General features: G+C 43.9%; 1 protein-coding gene across 3 annotated transcripts in view; it reads left to right on the top strand.

Moving 5' to 3' along the window:
• The first annotated feature begins 2,241 nt into the window (after window positions 1–2,241).
• ANKRD6 (ankyrin repeat domain 6) overlaps window positions 2,242–16,064 on the top strand; it is a 176,989-nt gene continuing 163,166 nt past the window's right edge. For 2 of the 3 annotated variants that reach the window (XM_037131244.2, XM_037131242.2), the window contains exon 1: window positions 2,282–2,605. The gene's annotated coding sequence lies outside the window, so the exon portion shown is untranslated. Of the gene's footprint in view, window positions 2,262–2,281; window positions 2,606–16,064 lie in introns of those variants that run through there. The other variant, XM_037131243.2, reaches the window with a different exon arrangement.

Below are 16,064 nucleotides of genomic sequence, written 5' to 3'. Positions count from 1 at the left end.
CCTTGCCTGCCCTGCTGATGGGGTGCACAGTGGGGTAACCAGCTCAGAAAACAATTTGCCTTTTAGGAAAATTTGAACACATGCATACCTTGAGACCCAACAACTTCTCTTGTACATATATATTCGTAAAAACTCTTGCACACATGCACCAGGAGAAATATTTAAGAATGTCCATAGCAACATTTTTGCAATAACAAAATTTGGGGGGGGGGATTTTTTTCCAAAAAACTGGAGCCAAACTAATGTCCAAAAGTAGACTAGAAAAATTGTGGCATCTTCCCACAATGAAATATTGTATAGCAGAGAAATTGAAAAGCTGAATCTCAGAAACAGAATGCTGAGTGAAAAAGGCAAGTCACTTCAGAGTCACATAGAATGATTCCATGTACAAAAGGTTCAAAACTAGGCAAAACTCAACCATGCCATATTTAAGGATACTAAATTTATCCATGATAAAATTATTACCACAAATTTCAGGATGGTGGTTTCCCCCAGAGGAGGAGAATATGGTCATGGAAGGGTGTGTGGAAGATTTCTTGAGTGGAAACCTTAGCAAGGGCAGTGTTAGGGAGTGCCAGGGATAGAAGTAAGAATGGGGGGCTGAAGGACTATCAGAAGCTACCAATGTGAAAGAGAGCTAGTACAGTCAACTTACTAAAGAAATGTTGCTGGAAATTGGAGGAGATCACATTCTCTCAGAGCAGTTAAAGTTATTGGCAAAGCAGATTTCTTTCTCATGAGGCCAAAGGAGAGGCTGGTGAAGTGGATTTATCAGGCTGCCTGCCATTGAGCTGAGCAGAGGGAGCGGCAGGCGGGGACCCCTTCTCAGTACAGGGAGGTTTAGGAGTCTCCTTTCATTAGTTGCCCAGAAACTGTGTGCCCACTTGGAGATAAGTAAGCAAGATCTCCAAGCAGCTCTCATGCACTGCTTGCTTTGGCACTCACGAGGTCCCCCTGCCAGGAATCCTCATTCATCAAAGTCTGGGAACAAATGCAGACCAGTCTGCTCCCAGGAGCACTCACATATCTTACAAGCTGGCTTCTGCATTCTGTTCCTTTCAGCGGAATTAATGAGTGATTGCTCCGACTGCCCATAAATGTAACTTAAAACTCCATCTCATTGCGACTTTATGATGATGTTATAAAAGCCTCCCACAGGAATAGAGAACTCTGGATCTTTGAAAGTTTATTTAGGGGACTGGCTAGAAAGACTCTCTAATATGGAAAAGGGAGAACAAGAAATGATCTGACTGAAAGGTCACCCATGTCTTGACTTTGGGGTTTCTGGCTGCAGAGAGATTCAGAGGTACTAATAGGCAAGGGGGGGGGATGGAATGTCTTTTCCTAATAGCTCTAGATGGGGGTGTGACAGGGATGGGGAAACAAATCTGAGGACACTCAGAGGAGAGGTTCGCACTCTTCCAAGGAAAACCGCAGCTCTGACCAGAGGGTGGGAGGGGAGTTCGGAGGCACTTAACCTTCCCTGGTATGACATGTAGGGGCTTTTTATTATGATGATGATGATTATTATTATTAAATTTCCTCTGCCTAATGCTCCCTGAAGGAGAGGGAGACAAACATCTTAAGAAAAAGGAGGAGATCATCATGTTTCTTCCCCCCTGAAAACCAGGCCTATTTCAGAGGGGATAAGAAAAATAAGGTTCGAAATGAGCTTGCCCCAAACCTCAGATAAAACTGAAACTCCACTCTAGGGAGCCAGCTCTGTTTGCAGGGCAGATAACCAGCCCTGCTTCTTGAAAAAGGCTGAATGAGGTCCCATTCATTCATATATTCACTCAATAAGAATTTATTGAGTGCTCACTGTGTTCAGGAACTCTTCTAGATACTGAAGAAGTAACTGGAAAACAGACAAAAAGAGAAGGAGTTGATGGTTTGTCAGGTGCACTTTGTATGTAGGAGTCAGGAAGGCCCAAAGATTTTGCTGGTTTCATATGCATGGTTCCATCGAATTGTTTGGTATACAGTTGTCTTCTTCTCTCTTCAGTTCTCTGGATCATTCAGCATTGCTGCTCACTTCCATTGAGCACCCACAGTTAAGTGAGCAACGGGTACATTAAAACATCTACTGGGTCAGGGGCTGAGGGATGGTTTTTCCTCCCAATTCCCCTTTCCCTCTAATAAACCTCCTGGCAACCCCCGCCCGGAAGAGCCCGCCCCACCGCAGCCCCCCTTCCTCCCACTCTGCAAAGGTGACCTCTCCGGGCAGCTGGCGGCCAGTGCGAAAGGGGCAGGGGCCCCAGGTTGGAGTGGGCTGCCGACCAGGGCCTCGGGACCCCACCGCCCCGGCCCCCACTGTGCCCCACCGGCCGCTGCGGGGCGCTGCGGCCCCAGTTTAGGAGCTGCGGCTTGGCGTGGTGAGGCGGGGTGGAGGGCCCAGCGGGCGGGCGGCAGGCTCGGCCACAGGTAACTTGAGCGAGTGGGGAGTGCAGCCTGGAGAGCAGCGGCTGGAGGCAGCGGCGCTGGGCGGCCCGAGGCCCAGGGGCCACGGGAGCCAGCGGGAGCCCATCCCCATCTTCTCCCTTCACCCCAGCCCTGTCCTCGGCATCCGTTCCTGCAGCGGGGACGTCCAACGCGGGAGAAAAAGGTACAGTGCGTTCTGAGAGCCAGCGCCCCCCACTCCCGGGGACCTCTGATCGGGGAGGATGAGGTCGGGGCTGGGAGCGCTGCGCCAGATCGCTTTCTGCTTGGGGATTAGACTCGGAGCGCCTTGCGTCTTTCCTGCGGCCTCTGGAAAGGCCAGGGCCGGAGGGGTCTTCCTGGGGCACCACCCCTTATCGCTTTGCTTCAGTTTACCTCCCTACCTCCCTAGAATATAGAACTGGGGGGAGGGGGCGGGGCAGAGAACTTTCTCGTCTTTGCTCGTCCCCCTCCTTTCCCTCCAATGAGTTCAAAGAGTTTGAAGAAAGTGGTGGTGGAGGTGGAGTTGCGGGGGTCGCCGGGCGTTGCTCCCAGATGCTGTTTGCAGGCGCAAAGGAGGGTCACCTCTCGTCGCCTGGCGCTCACTGCTGTCCCCGGGCCTTGGGGACGGCCTCTGGGTGACCGGGCTCCACTCGGACGCACCGGCATTCTACCTCCCCGTCTTTCACCAAGGGGTGTGGGCGCGGGAGGGTGGGGGCTGCTCTCCTGTCCCAGAAAGACCCGCTCTGGCTGTAATTCAACTTTGTAGAGTTAGCAAGTGGCATCTCCCGGCCGAGGAAATTATCACGTTGTTTGGCTTGAGTTTAGATGCAGGCGTACCAATTCATGTTTTGGGGATTTCAGTGGTGCTTCCGGTAGATTGCGGGGTGGGAGGGGAAGGGGAAGGAGAGGGGCTTCCTTTAATAAAGCTGGTCAGGGACCTGTTCCCTGAGGCTCAGTGAGGGGATTCAAGTAGTGCTTAAGAGATCCGCTTTGGGGCACGAGATAGAGTCGTGATGCGGCCACTTGTTCTCTCTGTGACTTTGGAAAACCCGCTTATTTGAACCTTAGGTTTCAGAACTGTACATTGGGTGTATTGTGTGTAACCTGGTAGTATTGTTGTGGAAATGAAATGATGCAAGTAAAATGCTTGCATAGTGCTCTTGGATGTTAGGTCTCCTTTCTTTGAATCAGTTGGATGGTGATAACTCATTCTTGTTTAGGTAATGTTCGTGGGAAGAACTTGGGCAATGCAGACAGACACACCTGGGTCCACCATAGTCCCACACTGTACTGATTGCCCCTGAGGGGAGGTCTCCCAGCTTTAGGAGCAGTAGCAACCTATTTTTCTTACCCTTACGAGGTACAACTATACATGTTTAGCTTCTATCATTTTTAGCAGGAGTTGTCCTTTTTTTTGTTAAGTAAGGCTATAAATGAAAATCAGAAGAGTTTTCTATCCTCAGGGTCTTAAGTGGGAAGGAGAGTAGAAGTTGAAGAGGAATGAAAGAGACCAAAAAAGCTAGTTGCATATTGTTTGAGAAATATAAATCAAGAGTGATAAAGAAATGCAAATTTGTTAACTCCTTTGTTTGTGGTTGGTGGCACCCAAAAGTAACCACAGCTTTCCACTTAAACTCATCAACCTCTCCAGAGCCTGTCCAGATAAGCATATACTCAAGTAAAGGCAGATGGGTTTTGAGTAAACTTAGTTTAGAGGTAAGACACACTCCAACTTCCAAGGCCCTCCTGGATGGGAATTCTGGTGCTGCCACTGTGAAATATCCAAGGTCTGTCCAGAACGTATCCAGCCATGTAATATAAAAAATAGAGACACTTGCTGAAGATGTTACAAAATACAAGAAACATTGTACAGAGGACAGTGGCGCCTCAGTCCCCTTCAAAGCAGGTACCTTGGATCTTCACATAGTTCCAGTCTGCATCAGCTGCCCTGTCATATTTTCCTGAATCTCACTGATGTTCTGAAATCTCTTCCCTTTGAAAGGTGATTTTAGTTTTGGGAAAAGCCAGAAGTTGCAGGGCACCAAATCTGGGCTGTAGTGGAGCTGAGTCACCTGGGTGATTTGATGTTTCACCAAAAATCTCTGCATGAGGCATGATACATGAGCGGGCACATTGTTGTGATGAAGCTGCCAATCACCAGTTACCCATAGCTGTGCCTTCTGAATCATCTGAATAGTTTCACAGAGGAATGTTCAAACTTAATGCAACATTTGATGCAGATTCATTGCAGTACTCAGTCATTTACAATGTGACAGCCACGTAAGTACACATGCTCACTCAACTGTGTCTACGGCCCCCACTGACTAGTACAGTGAAGTCATCATTGTTCACGCGTGTGCATTCCAGTCCACTCTCCTTGGCAGTCCAGGTTACGTTGATGTCACACAAACCATTCTCATTGTACTAACAATGGCTAGACTTTTTCAGGACAGGCTTGTACATTCAGAAGGTATAAAACTTAGAGGTGCAACTTAGAGAATGAGAGCAGAACACACACCCAAGTACCCATCACCCACCTGCAGAACTGGAGCATCTCCAGGTCCTTGGAGCCCCCTTCACCCCTCCCCAATATATCCACTCACTTCTCCCCCGAAGGAACCACTAGTCTGGATTTGTGTAAACTTTCTCCTTGCTTTTTACATTTAATATCTGATGCGTGTTGACCCCAAGAAAGAAGATAACTACCAAGGACTTCTGGAAGCTAACTGGTCTCAAATGTTAAAAACAGAACCTAGCAGCCATTCTTAAACAGTGGTTCTCACATAAAGCCACACCGGAGGGAGAAGCCTATACTAAACTGCTTGCCTCCTGCACGGCATGAGGATGGCTTAGTCAGATTACCAGGGAGGGGACTTATTTCTCTATAAGTTGGCTCCCCTCTGGCTCAGTGCGCACTATCCCTTTCCATTTAAGAGTGAAGACTGCCCTTTAATTGAGCTGAAGCTGAAGTGGAAACATGGAAGACATCTCAGCATAGCAGGGCAGAGCCGTCTAGCCAGAGAGAGGGGCCTCACCCCAGGCCCAACTCACAGCTGTGCTGTTCCACAGCAGTTCATTGTATAATTGAAAGAGCACGATTGAGCTCACAGCTGTGCTGTATCACAGTTGAGTTGTTTGCACTCAGTCAAGTTTGCTTCTTCACAGCACCCCAAATTTGAAACACCTGAAAGTGGGGGTTTCTGTTGAATTTGTTCTAACCACCATCCGTCGACATGCAAAAAAACTGGGGGAGGGAAGTCTCCAAACAAGAATTTACACAATAACCTGGAGCAGTCTTATAGAACTTAAAAGCAATACATTAAGAGTAAGATGCAAACCACAAAAAAGCTGACAGGGCAGTCTCTCTCCCAAGCCCCCCCCCCCCATTCCTTGGCACAGGTGGGTGTGTTCTGTCTGCAGAGAGGAGGCCCGTCGCTCCAACGTAGCTTGGAGGCTATAATTTTAAAAGCTTTGCTTGAGTACCTAAGAATTAGAAAAAACAGTAATTTTTGTGCATGTGTTTTAGAAGTTTTTAAAAAAATACAAATTATCCAGGGGACACTGTATGGGATTGGAAAGATTAAGCCAATTGAGAGTGAACTTTAAAAATGGTCTTAACCTAAATTCTTCTTTTTCTGATTATGATGCTTGTATTATGGACTTTGTTTTAAGTTGAAGCAGAGATTCCTAAGTTTGGTTCATGGTGCCCATAGTATCTCAGTAGTGTTTTCATGCCTTAGTATAAGTAGTAGTTAGGTTCAAACCACGTAATAAGTATTTGTGTCCAAACAATGTCGAAGGTGTTTGAAAAAATAATACACACAACTGAATGAAAAATATTTTTAATCTCATTCTTAAATAACCACAATTACCAACAGGATATGAGTGTCTGCACTGTTTCTCAAATCTTGGGACCAGATCGGATACCACCGCTCTCATTTCCTGGCCCACGTTCATTTTTCTGCAGCGCTTGCTTTTTACTACAGCAACCACGGAAAACCTAAACTTTGTGAAAATACGATGCCGTTGATGGGAGTGTCGTGGGATCTAATGTGGAGACTGTGAACTCCTTCCTGTCTTTAAGTTCAGCAGTGCCCACCGTGTTAAGTGTACTATGTATGTTTCTCTTGAAATGTTTTAAGAGCCTAAAACATTGTTGGGGCTTGTGGAGAACTGGTGTACGGTTTGGGGATTGTTGGTCTAAGGTGAAACCCCCTTCTGGGGAGAGAGCAGGTGTTACGGAAAAGGGCTGCTTGCAGTAGCCCCAGGGTAAACCTCTGTGTGGCATGTGCCAAGTCTTGGTTTTCTCACCGATGGAAAATGGAATGGCTAAAGCCTCCCTGTCGGGTGGTTAAGAGGAATAAATTAGATAATGCACATAAAAGTATCTGTAAAGGGCCTGCACCATAACAGTCTCAATTTCAAGAAATGGTAGCTTTTTTATGATTGTTAAATAGCACTAAATAAATGTCCAGTATTAGGTATACATCATTGTACCTATTTAAGAAGGGCCAGTGCTATGAAGTAGTTCACATTATAAAATGATTTCTCATTTTTCAAACAGCAAACTCGGATGTAGCGCTGTGGCTTTTTGGCTGACTTTTCACACCATTGTTGCAGTGCTCACTTTCACTCGCCGATAGGCACGCTGGTTTGGGGGGAGGCCACAACTGGTGGCGGAGAAGGCCTGTCCTGCGGCCTGATTTCAGGAGGAAGGCACTTGTTTTCTGTCCTGGGAAGTTTGGACATGGGTTACAGGCCTGAATGTGTTTTGAGTAGGATCTAATATGTGCATATTCTTACAGCATAGAGAGGCGGATAATCTTTGCCGATGAAACAGTTCTGTTAAACAGCAGAGTATCACATGATATTTCTTGTCAATAGTAAGTACTTGTTAATCCTCCAAGGAAAGGCCAACTTGAATAACAATGTTGCAGATGGCTGTCATGGTGCCTGTTAGGAGATATGTACCTTTCCTCCCTTTGTCCGGACCCCAAGCCCAAGCTAGGACCTAGTGATACATGAACAATTTGTGAGAATCCACTCAGTCCTGACGTTCCCCTGGTGTAGTTGTTGCTTTCTGTTGTGGCTTTCTTCTGTCATTGATGTTTGGGAAACCTGTACAGAACCACAGGTGTTGCTTCCAAGTTGAAATAAATATGGGTGGATACAATTTTATCTGTTTGTTTTAGTTCCTAATGTTGGTTTGTTTTCCACTATGAAAATTGAATATTTGTGTGGGACAGAGAAACTATGTGATTTGTGTTGACAAATTGTTTCTTTTTTTTCCCATTTGATGCGCGAAGATAAATTATCAGCATTATTTTTATTTAATATATTGCTCTTTTAAAAAAAAATAAGAATTTCAGTGGATTGAGCGCAGGCCTGCGAACCAGAGTATCGCTGTTCGATTCCCATTCAGAGCACATGCCTGGGTAGGTTGCAGGCCAGTTCCCAGCAGGGGACACATGAAAGGCAACCATACATTGATATTTCTCTCCCTCTCTCCTTCCCTTCCCCTCTAAAGAGAAATAAATAAAATCTTTTAAAAAATAAGAATTTCAAATCTTTCTGTTGTTTAGACTGATTATATCTAATTTTCAACATCTTATGGGTTTAGGGTAAAAAGCAGAAAATTACATTGGAGATAATAAAATGTGGGTTAGAATGAATTATTTCCCCCTTTTTGTCTGCTACCCTTTTACCTAAAAAATTGACAAAGTTTGAACATCCATTTACCTGTTAGAATCTGATCGTTTAGACACAAAGTACTCTGGGAAATGCTTGACTCAGTAATTTCATATAAAATTAGGAAAGCATGTGTAAGGATCAAAACATTTAATTTAAATTTAGGAGTTGATTGGCAGCTGAATGGACTTAACTTAGTTTCTGCATCACTGATTTGTCCTCGGTTCAAGAATGGAGGTTGTAGGAAATCTTTCTGTCCGTGGCAGTAAAAAAAAAAGAGAACTTAGTGGAGATTTGCACATAGTAACCCAGAGTAGAGTAACTTGAAGTACACAAGTTTAATAGCCAAACAGGAGACCTTGTTGTGTTTGCGTTTGTTTTGTAAAGGCACGTGCTTTGAGAAATGTTTCTAAAATGAATAGAAACAAAAAAGAATAAGGTTGATTTTCCTTACAGATAGGCTGGAGATAAAAGATGTATTAAAGAACTTAGTTGTCTTGAGGGCGTGACCTTGTCCACATTGGCTGTCGGAACCCTGCTGTCCGTGACCCGGGCAGGCTGGACCAGCCAGAGGGAGATTTGGGCCTGCGCAGGACAGGAGGCCCTGGGTGGACGCTGGGACACTCGGCCTAGTCCTGGCCACCACCTCAGCGTGGAGTTCTAGACGATTTCTCAGAGCCTCAGTTTTTACTAAATAAGGGGACCAGACCAAAATACTTCTTTTAAAAGTGTACAGTTTTGTAAAATTATACATACAGTGTACAGGCGATACTTTCGTTCTTCCACGGTCCTGGGGAGAAGTACCCCCATCAACCCGATGGCTTGTTGGGCCAGCAGGAGCTGGTGAGAGCGTTGAGCTGATGTGTGTGATCCGATGATTTCCTCGTGGTGTGAACATCAGTAGCTCACTGTGCAGTGAGTGTCCTTTAAGACCATGTGGATGTGCATTCGCACTTCAGAATATAAACCCAAAGTACCATTTTATTCTATAACTGGATTCCAGTGTCAGAAAATTTATGCTCTTCAGTGAACTAGAGTTTTCAGTTTAAAAAAATCTCCGCATTGTAGTCTAACTCCAGGAAAGTCCCAGGAGAACCTGATACACGAGGAAATTGCTGCTGGGTGTTGCGTTTGGGACTATTAGGGCCTTCGCTTCTCTGCACCGTAGTGGAGATTTTATAGGCTTCTTGCAATGAACTGATATCAACTTTATAATCTGAATAATAAATCAGGTAAAGAGCTTTTGAAATTACACAAGAAAATTTAATCTTAGTCAAATGTATTTTAAAAAATACTTTGTTCCCATAGTGAGATTATTTAGGAGATATTGCTAAAATATCTGCTTATGAGAGGTAAAAATTTAGTGACACGAGGTGACCTTTGTTATCATATTTCTATGACGGTGACTTGAATTTATTATGAAGGCTAAAAATAAAACAAATCGTGAGCAATAAACTTGGAAAGTTTCAGTACAGATTTTTCACAAAACCAAAAGTTGTATTTTTTTCTTTGTCAGGGATAACATGTCTCATGCCAGTATTTGAATTTATTTTTAGGGAGGTGAGAGTAGGGGGAAAGTGATGGCAGGAAAATGAGTAAAAAAATATTTTTAAAAAAAGATTTTACTTATTTTTAGAAAGAGGGGGAGAGAGAGAGAGGAATAGAAATATTGATGTGCAAGAGGTCCATCCATTGTTTCCCCCCCACTGGGGACCTGGCCTGCAACCCAGGCATGTACCCTGACTGGAAATCGAACCCGTGACGTTTCGGTTTGCCGCAGTCCAGCACTCAGTCCACTTAGCCATACCAGTCAGGGCAAAACAATTTGTTTTTTAGCTAGAAAATGCTAAGTGAACAAACTATAAGTTCCAGAATGAAATTCTGAATTTGACCTAATTTAGGTAGAATGCTGTGATGCACTGTATTCTATTTTATTTTAGGCCATACGTAGTATAAAATATCCAAGGACCAGAGAGCAGGCTTCTTGAGTGGTACATTGGATACATTCGAGTATCCCAGATAGGTTCTGTAAGTACTTTTAGCCACCTTTTGTTAAGAGGCATGGGCTTCAGAGCTGATCTTACTGGGTTTGATGCCTGGCTCTGCCACCTATTGGCTGTAAAACTTTTTGACAATTTGGTTGTAAAAATTTATGCCTCAGTTTCCTAATCTTTGAAATGGGGGTTTGAAACAGTTCTGTGCACTGATGTGGTGGTGGTGGTTACACAAATCTATATATGTGATAAAATACAGAGAACTAACACACACACACACACATACAGTGAGCACATGGAAAAAGTAAAATCCAAATAAGGTCTATAGTTTAGTTACTGTACCAAGCCCATTTCCTTGTTTTGATAATTATACTGTGGTTATGTAAGATATTATCATTGGGAGACAGGGAACATGGGAACTGTCTGTACTACTTTAAAAATTTTTATTTATTGATTTTAGAGAAAAAGAGAAACGTTGATTTGTTGTTCCACTTACTGATGCATTCATTGGTTGATTCTTGTATGTGCCCTGGCCTTGAGACCTTGGCTTATTGGGACAACGCTCTAACCAGCTGGGCTACATAGCCAGGGTCTCTGTATTATTTTTCATTGCGATAAGATGTATACATCAAAATCTACCACTTTAATCATTTTTCTGTATGCAGGTCAGTGGCATTACTTACATTCACATTGTTGTGGGACCACCAGCACCATCCATCTCCGCAACTTTTTACACCCACTGAAGAGTAACCCCCAAACCATGCCCCGCCCCAGCCCCTGGGAACCACTATTCTACTTTGTCAGTTTGATGACTAAATACCTCCTATAAGTGGATCACACAATAGTGATCCTTTTGTGACTGGCTTATTTCACTTAGCACAATGTCTTTGTGGTTCGTGTACTAAATTTTGGCATCTTCTCTATGAGATTAATACTAATATAAAACAAACTTTAAAAAAGTTAAAGAAAATCCATTGATGGTGCCCCACTGCTAGACTGGATGAAGGCACAGAGTTTAAGGTCAGTGCAAGATGTCCAGGAAAGCCGAGGAGTGATATTAGTACCTCTCTTTCCCTCCTACTCCTCATCCCTAGTCACAGGAGAAGAGATGGAAAAAGTAGCTCTATCATCCCTTGTGTAGGGAAGTATCTGCATTATTTATTAGTGGGTTCCTATAACAACCTGAGGTGTAGCTATTAAATCTCCAACTAAAAATTGGAATTCTTTTTTTTCATCTTCTTAGTAGGTGAGAAAAATTCCTTTAATTTATATATTTTTTACTTTTTCTATCACCATTTATCTCCCCTATACCCTCTTCCACTTCCTCCCCCCCCCACAGTCACCACACTGTCGTCTGTGTCTATGAATTTTTTCTCTTTTTTTCCTTCTTTGCTCCCTCCCTTCCCCCCTAGGAATTCTTAGTTTGGGTTTCAGTGGTGGGCTGCAGGTGCTCTAATAGGTCCCCGAATTTAGGTGTAAGTATTTAAGCGAATGCTCATATATATATTTCAGAGGAAACATTCCATAGCTCTCATCAGATTCTCAAATGTTTCCTTAACCCCAAAATGGTTAGTTAGCACTACAAGAAAGTACTGTTTATAGAGCTCTGCCCACCCCATAATAAGCTCCTTTCCTTGAGCGTCTTGGCCTCTTTCAGGTAGTTCTCCGGTGTTTCCTTCCCTCGTCAACCTCCAGACGCCCTTTCCACTCAAACTTGGGATAAGCCTGGACGGTCCTCTTCCCTCAGAGCCTCCTGCCGTTCACCTGCATCCTGCAAACTCCAGGACCCTCAAGAAGCGGAAGGGCCCAGAGTAGACTATCTTAGAGTCCCCGGTGGGGCAGATAGGGAACAAAGGTCTCTGTGTGTGGGACTCCACCTCCCAACTGCCGTGTCTCTCCCTGCCCTCCTTAAGCTCCAAAAAAGTGGGAAGAAAATAATATTGGAGGTACGTAGCTATGGAAAAACTCATTAAGGGGCACCCAGTGACTTAGTTCAGTATATTCTACCTTGGAGACTGCAAATTTAATTTTCAGATTGTCTTCTGGTTTACACTTTATGGTTTTTTAAAAAATATTTTATTTATTTGTTTTTAGAGAGAGGGGAAAAGAGGGAGAAAGAGAGGATGAGAAACATCAATGTGTGGTTGCCTCTCACTTGCCCCCTTACTGGGGACCTGGCCTTCAACTCGGGCATGTGCCCCAACTGGGAATTGAACCAGTGATCCTCTGCTTCTCAGTCTGGTGCTCAATTTACTGAGCCACACCAGCCAGCCAGGGCTTCACTTTATGTTTTAAATGTATTTATTGTAAATATACTGTACATTCTACCTTGTGTAGTATCCAATGAGTTAGGAGAGCTATTGCATTGTTTTATTGTTATAAAAGATGTTAAGTATCAGAATTTATGTAATAAATAGGACTCTGTAGTCACTCAGACCAGTTTTTAACTCATATAAATAAATTGCATAAATGGTAAAAATGATAATCTTGCTTTTTTATACATATGACTCCTCAATATTTGCATTCAGCTTAGAAACCCTTCAATAAATCATGACTTCATTCTTTTAGTCAACTTGGATATATTCTGTTAAGATTGGCTAACTGCTATAACAAACATCTCCAAATCTCAGTGGCGTAATCTAGCAAAAATTTATTTCTAGCTCATACCTCTGTTATTTCTGGTTGGGTAGCCCCTCCTTTAGCTCGTCTTTGGGTGACTGAGGAATGAAAGAAGCTCCTTCCGTCTTGTGATGCCACCATCTCCCGTGTGTAACACTCGCCAGTGAGTGTTACAGGAGGAACAGATTACGGAAGAAGCAAACCAGATTAACTAACTACCTCCACCACTTCTGCTTAGACTCCAGCACCAGTTCATAGCCCAGTTTCGACGGGAGGAAGCTGGGAAATGGAGTTCCTGGCTGGACAGCTGCTTCTGAGCAGCTGTCATTTACTTTGGAAGGGGCACAGAAATCCTTGGTGGATATGTAGCTATCTTTTATACCAGTGTGAAAAGTCTTTTTACTGGTCGGTTAAGTGTAACTCCCCTCATATCATTTACTTTTCACGTTCAAAACATCTGTATATAAAATTTTGTCTTTGCGGTTTAAGGTGTGGATGAGGTCTCTAGACAGGAAACAATTGTATCATAAGTGCTCTGTAAAAAAATAAAAATGGGATTAAGCCATCTAGGCTCATAATTTGTTAGGGAATGAATTAAACATATTGAATTTACTCAGAGTCATCCAACCATGTAGGGAATTGTGCCTTTGAGAAGGATGGAATAGAGGAACATTAGCAGAGAACAGGAATATGCATGTCTTATTGGCTTCATAAATGTTATCATAACAGATTAAAACTAACTCAAGCGGCTGGCAATAGGCATGTGAAGCTTTCTTTCCCTCCAAAAAAAACAAGTGGTCTTCTCCTTGGAATGTGTTGCACAATCACAAAATTTATGTAGCACTTTTACTTATTTGCTCTGAAAGGAAGCTAAAGTTAAAAGATTTGGACATATCTATGGTATTTGCTTGAGGTAAATCTGTGTCTAGGAGGACACCTTTGGCTGCATCCGGCATCGGACAGCTGCACATGGAACACACTGAGGGACTGAGAAGGGACCGTGTGAAAGACCCCAGTGCGCAGCCGGAGTCCCACGCCTTGAGCACACTGGCTGTCAGGATGCGTCGCTCATGCACCGCTGGTGGCGACTGTGCTGTGCTGCCTCAGGAGAGGGCCCATATCATTCATGTTTACCATCTGTGGGCTAGTGTTTATTTTTATTTTTAAACATTTTATTTATTTTTAGAGAGAGGGGAAGGGAAAGAGACAGGGAGGGAGAGAAGCATCAATGTGTGGTTGCTGGGGACCTGGCTGGCACCCCCCATGTGTGCCCTGATCTGGGAATTAAACCTGCGACCCTTTGGTGCGCAGGCCTGTGCTCAATCCACTGAGCCACACTGGCCAGGGCTAAGTCCTAATATTTAAAAAACACTTATGTGTCATGGTGCCTGCCCATGTTGGAATTAAAGAGGCACTAGACCAAAGTATGGTAAATTATAGCCATGGGCCAAATCTAGTCCATGCTGTTTTTGAAACAAAGTTTTATCAGAACACTGCCACAATCATTCATGTACCCACTGTCTGCGGCTGCTGTCACACTGTTCTGGCAGAGCTGGGGAGGCGCTGCAGAGACCATGGAGCCCTCCACACCTAATACATTTATTGTCTATTCCTTTACAGACAAAGTTTGCTAACCCCTTCAGGAGAGTTAGAATTCACGTGATTTGGTAGGAGAGTAACTCTGCTCCTACTTAATCTCTCTGGACAATCACCTCACCATTATATTGGGGATAATAAAACTACCTAATGAATTAGTTAAAATAAAGTAGATTTTTAAAATTAAATGATTTCAGGCAAAGTACTAAATTTATCTTCTGGTTAGCTGTCTGTCTATCTAGATAGCTTCCTTAGACCAATACTTTTCAAACTCATGCATAAGAGTCATCTGGGGAATCTATGAAAATACTAAGGTTCCCACATTCACTCCCTGGATTCTGACTTCATAGGTCTAGGGGGTGCACACTTAACAACAAGCGCCCCAGATTCTGATGCAAGTGGCCTTTACTTTAAGCAACTCAGACCGTTGTGGCATCTTGTCTTTTGGTCCCCAGAAATAGTGTCTCTGGACGTTCTAAATATGCTGACTTGTCTCACGTATTACTGGAGCCTTGCCTACCTGGTAGGGGACCTTGGAACCATGAGGGCACAGCCCAGGGGGCATTAATCATCAGCATTCTGAATGTGTGCAGAGAGACCTAGCCAGTGGGCTTATCCTATAAATCAGGGGTGTCAAACACATTTTCACCGGGGGCCACACCATGCTCTCGGTTGCCTTCAAAGGGCTGGGTATAATTTCAACTCCTTAACAGTTAAGGAGTAGTAACATTTATACAGTTCTAAAGTTACATTTGGCCCCTTGAAGGCAACCAAGAGGCTGATGTGGCCCCCGATAAAAATGAGTTCGACACCCCTGCTGTAAATCAAATCCTTCACTGCCTGACTTCCCCACCCGTACAGCCATCTGTGGCTCTGCTTCTAAATGGAAGTAATGGCAGAAAAGTCAGCCCTGGGGCTGTAGCGAATGTGACTGGCTGGCTTTGGAGCACAGCATGCCTATTAAGGCTAAAACTAGCACATGGCCCTGGTTTGCTCTCTTTAAAATCAAGGTAAACGTTAACAACAGGAGTTACCAAGAGAGGAAGAACCTAAGTCCCAGTCTTTATAGGTACTTTAAGAACGGATGCTTATTTAGTTTATAATTTCCTTAATCTCCGGAGTGTGTTTGTCTGGGCTATGGGATACTTAATGAATGGCTTGCTCACTGAAGCCTTTGTTTTCCTCCATTTGCTATTCAAAAACATAGTAAAGAGCTTCAAAACCCGTGATGAATAACAGCAAAATCCCATGGCACCTGCTGGGTTTTTAAACAAGTCAGAAAAAAGTGAGACCCCCCCCTTTTAAAAGCCCCCAAACCAAAAAATAAATGAGTAAAAACGTGAAGGATTCCTAATTCTTTTTTTTTTGACTGGGTTTTTCTCCGAGTTCAGCCACTTGACAAGCTATAGATATATTTTATTTATTTATCTTTAGAGGGAAAGGAGAGAGGGAGAGAAACATCAATGTATGGTTGCCTTTCATGCATCCCCTGCTGGGAACTGGCCTGCAGGGAACCAGCCTGCAACCCAGGCATGTGCCCTGACTGGGAATCGAACTGCGATTTTCTGGTTCGCAGACCTGTGCTTAATCCACTGAGCTACACCAGCCAGGGCCCTAATTCTTTTTTAAAAATATTATTTTTAAATTTATTTTTAGAGAGAGGGGAAGGGAAGGAGAAACAGTGGGAGAGAAACATCAATGTGTGGTTGCCTCTCATGAGTGGGGACCTGGCCTGCAACCCAGGCA

This window comes from Artibeus jamaicensis, unplaced genomic scaffold (genome assembly GCF_021234435.1).
Source record: "Artibeus jamaicensis isolate MK-2021 breed Jamaican fruit bat unplaced genomic scaffold, CSHL_Jam_final contig_387, whole genome shotgun sequence".
Taxonomy (NCBI): domain Eukaryota; kingdom Metazoa; phylum Chordata; class Mammalia; order Chiroptera; family Phyllostomidae; genus Artibeus; species Artibeus jamaicensis.
Note: the sequence above shows the minus strand (reverse complement) of the source record. Positions and strands in the feature narration are given on the sequence as shown.